The sequence below is a fragment of the Medicago sativa genome, chromosome 6 (genome assembly GCF_051527215.1).
Source record: "Medicago sativa cultivar Bolivia chromosome 6, Bolivia_mono, whole genome shotgun sequence".
Taxonomy (NCBI): domain Eukaryota; kingdom Viridiplantae; phylum Streptophyta; class Magnoliopsida; order Fabales; family Fabaceae; genus Medicago; species Medicago sativa.
The window spans coordinates 52,555,904-52,560,744 of record NC_140754.1 but is presented as its reverse complement, the minus strand read 5'-3'; positions in this window follow the sequence as shown (position 1 = coordinate 52,560,744).

Genomic DNA, 4,841 nt, shown 5'->3' with positions numbered 1-4,841 from the left:
TTGTCGATGCATTTGATGACATATCATCTTACGTTATTCTTAGCAAGTTTTTCAGTTATTTTCAGTTGGTTTTAGCAGCAAAAAAGAGGAGTATTAGAATGATAGCCTATGATTTCGGGACTTTGGTAATGTTTTCTATATTTGAGTCTGTAATTCTAGTTTTCCCAAAACATAGCAATTTTGGGGGGATTTTGAAGTAATTCACGAAGAAAACATGCAAATCGGCAAATCAAGAACATCCAAAGATTCAAGGAAACAAAGAATGAAGATTCAAGAGGCCTCAAAAGACTTACAAATGGGAGGAATTCTATTCACAAGTTCTGAGGCAAGTTATTTGAACACGAAGACTTAAAACGACAGAAAATTGAAGAATTTGGGCCCAAGATAAAGATGCCATGCGCCTAACACATGGGGAATGTGCCTAGCACATGGAGTAGGCATCCAAGCGCCTAGGGCATTGTTCATGCGCCTAGGGCATGTATTTTGCCATACTCTCATGCACTAGGCATGCTGGCAATGTGCCTCGAGCGCTTGAAAACTCGGGGCTCAAGCGTCTTTTCCTATTATTATTTTGGGTAAAGCCCGCACTTTTAGCCCAAAATCAGGTAGAAACTCTCTCTATAAATATCAACCTTCCTCATTCAGAATTTCTCGTTCAGAACTATGGCAGTTCAAGAGGAAGGTGACTTTGGAGCTTCGGGAGAGTTTCTATCTTCTCCTTGATTTTCTAGGGTATGTTTTCATCTTTAGTAATTTGTTTTTAGTTGCCACTAAATATTTTTATGTTAGAGTTCGAAGATGAACCTCTGTTATTTTTGTTGGATATTTATTTCATAATATTGTCGTTTATTTTATTTATTCTTATATTCAGTATAAATTTCTTGATTTAGTTATTTATTTCAAAAGAGCATAACCCTAGATTAGGTACTTAGGTTGTGACAGGGCCTAACATTGCTACTACTATCTTGTTGCTTATATCTTGATATTTATAGCATTATACTAGTCACTATATGTCTAGGAAGTAAGTGATTATTAATGAAATTCTAGCGTACTTGTTTTAAAATGTTCAATGCAATGTTTCAACGATATTCTAAAATACCTAATCTGGGGGCTACCAAGCTAGGAAGGAAATCCCACTAGTGTAGTCCTTATTCTAAAGCTCTCAGCAAAATCCTCGTTTACACTTAAGACCTAGGACCTACCCGTTTAGATTTCAACCTAGAAACTCCTAAATCTGAGATCCCATCTCACTATCCCACAGTCAACCACATCCCCTGTGATTATCATACTTAAACAACTCAAATGATGAAGTTACCTTCAAAAAACAACTACGACCTTGCTTACAAGCTTTGGTGGAGCACTGTTGGAATAGAATGTGTTTAACACTACCCTTTAGAGTTTTGATGATAACAAGGTATTAAAAATTGTCAATTGGATATGCTAATATTTGTTCAAGTGTACAAGACCATAGACAAAAAATTTAGTATCTTTACTAGGTTCTGGATGGAAGAACAAAGAGAGAGCAATTGGAAAACAATTGGAATCAACAAGAAGGAAGCTTTATGCATCTGAAAAAAAGTGCTCCTAAAGTCAAAGTGCTCCTGAAGTGATGACGTCATCAGAAGTAAGTTCATCAGAAGCACCTCATCAGAAGCAATATCACTAGAAGATGAAGTTCATCAGAGGATAAGAGACTTAAAGCTTCAAAGGTTGTTCAAAGAATTTAATCACGCCTAGCATTGCAGAAGACCAGGAGAGTGTATCAATGGCTATTTTGAAAGGATTTGAAGGCATTGGATGCTTGTTCTTTGAAGAGCGTTGACAAAGTACAATTGTACTAAGTGTACAACCACTACCTCCACTACTCTGTTTTTGTCTCTGCTACAAAACAAGAATAATAGCTATGCCTGCAACGATGTTTCTTCATACTTGGAATGGATTTGAAATTGATCCTTAATAGGAAAATATCCATATCAGGCAAAAGATCATTGGTGATTGATCAAAGCTTCAAACGACTCTTTTTGATGTGTTGGCAGTTTCACAACGTCTCTTTCACACCTCTATATAAAGGAGTGAAGACTTAGAGAATGGCAAGACTCATACAACAATTTACAAGTGCCAAAACTCTGTCAAAATTGTTCTGCATCAAAAGTTCACTTAGAATTTCTTTTCAAAGTTCATATCTTAGAAATTCTAGAGTCTTAAGAGTCTGTATCTGATTTGTATTGTGAATACCACTTGTCGCATCATTTTTCGGAGATCAAGACTATTTGATTAGCTTTTGACTCACTTGATTATTTCACGACTGAACATTTTAATTTTTAAGAAAAGGGGAAAAAAGTTCAAACTACCCCGCATTTTGAAGAGATTTAGGGTTCGGGGTTTAGTTACATAAAGAGAAGGTGCTAGCACCCTTTATATCCGTAGTACTCTACGGGAACCTCTTTGTTTTATCTAAATAATGTGCTATAACTTGCTTGTTTTGAAAAAAGAAATTTTAAACGATTAGAAAAAAAAACAAAGACCTAATTATCTACATTTTATTGATTTGGAAAGACATATGTCCTTTGCCTACGTACCCGCGAGGGATCAAAATCACGTAGTTCGGGGTAGAAATTCACGTTTGATTGGTTGAGTGTTTTTGAAAAAAGTTTAAAATGAAAGAAAGCCAAATTGGTAAATAAGTTTGTTTGTGTTTTTTATATTAAAATGAAAAGAGACTCAAATTAGAATTAAATTAATTAATGTTTGATTTAAGAAAATAAAAATAAAAAGACGGTCACTTGGTTTAAGATCAAGGTTTATTTAAAAAATACTTTTTTGTGTTTTGTCATTCGCATGTTTTTGTCATTTTGAATTTAGACTAATAGAGCATAAAAATATAAAAGCGTAGGTATTTCGTGGTAATGTTGGATCACCAAGAAAACCTTTAACCTAATCTAGAAACAAAATAAGAGGCATACACACACGCACGCGCACATGCACCTAAACTATTACATTAAGCCTATTTACATTCTAAGGTTTGCAATAAAATAAATAAATTACATTAAGCCTATGTTTACATTCTAAATTCTATACAAGACAAAGAGAAATAAATAAATTACATAATGCCTAATTACATTCGAGATTAATGTGAGTTAAAAAAAAAGAAATGAGTGCATAAAAATTGATCGTACCTGATCAGAAGGTGATTGCTGGTGCTTTGAATGCGGTGGTTATGACGGTGGTGGAATGCGTCAGAATGCTTCTTGGAGCGGATGGGGGGTGTGTACCTGCAGGCACTCCGACGCTCAAGTCAGTAGAGATCAAAGAGTGAGGGTTTTGAGGGAAGAAGAGATTCTACCTTGGGGACTGCATTGAGTCCCCTATTTATAGAGGTGGAGGGCTGCATGGCCATTGTAATGGCACCTGGTTCTGGCGGTTACGAAATCGTGGGAAGTGTAACCGCTAGAGAGTTTATTCCTGGAACGTGCAAAGAGACGTTGGGGTTCGTTTGAACCGGTCTCGCTTGCTCCGTTGACCCTCCTCACGGAGAGGAGGTGTGTTGCAAGTAATGCTGCCAAACGTGGAGTTTCGGCTTAGGGTTGTATTGTGCCTAAATAATGGGCCAAGGATCCTTTTGGCCGGTCCAGAACAGTAGCCCCCCAAGTCATTACTCTTGCCGAAGAGTGATGACATAAGTGTGGGCGTTTGATCATTCGTGGTCGTCCGCAAGAGGGGGTTTGTTTTGGAGCATCTCTCCTGTTTGAGGATACAGGGAGTCTTGCTCGCCAGATTTGAAGACGTTTTTGACCCAGGAGGTAGCTTGCGAGGACGGTTTAGAGTGTTAAGAGGGTTGAGCGAGTGGACTCATTTTTCCTCTAAGCTCCACTTTGCCCTACACCTGAGTGAGTTCGTCAGAGGGATGAGTCATGTTCGACATTTTGACGTTCGGCACGCAAGATCAGACAGGAGGATTCCCTCGCCAGAGAGTTTGGTCAAATGTCATTCTGCAATTAATGCCCACGTCTCGAGGGAAAAACTAAAGAGACATGACCTTTGGTTTCTGTATGACACATGTAAAGGCTATTGTAGTACTTGAGTACCTATAGTCCGTAGAGTGTTCTCGGTTTGTGTTTCCGAGGTGTCATCATCACCGTTGATCCAGTCCTGACGTTCAAGGAACCGCTACGAGAGATCAGGGCCTTTAGATGAATGGTTTGATCCAATCTGGATCGTAGGAATGATACTGACGAAACCTTTCCATGATAATACTCATGTGTACAATTACTCCTTTATCTCGATATCTTTATTGATCCCAAGGCATAGATATTGTCACCCTTGTATAGATCAATATTTATATTTCTTGATTCCTAAATATACTGAATAACGAATAAGTCCAATATCTTATATTGACTTAGTTCGGCATGGCCATGCATTTTTACAGTCATATTTCATCAAGAGGCCTAAAGATATATCTCCCGTTTATGAGGAGGGACAAATCCCATCTAGGACACTCATGTCCCTCAGCATGCTTCATCAAGTACCCATCAACCAACGTTATGGTTATCCTTTTATAGACAACGTTAGAATGGCAACAAAGCACTTGAGTCCACATCTAGGGATCATAGTGGTTTCAGGTCTAAGAGCGATATACACTATTATCATTGTGAGAATATCTTATGACAATTGCATAACTTACTATGTAGTATTCTCACGGTGGGTCAATCCAGTATAAATATTACTCCTAATATTTATACCTATGTATAGACTTAATATCTCATATCTATGACCCATGATATGCGGTCATCAGTCTACATACATAATAGTCTCGACGCTTTATTATTATCCTTTATTCATAT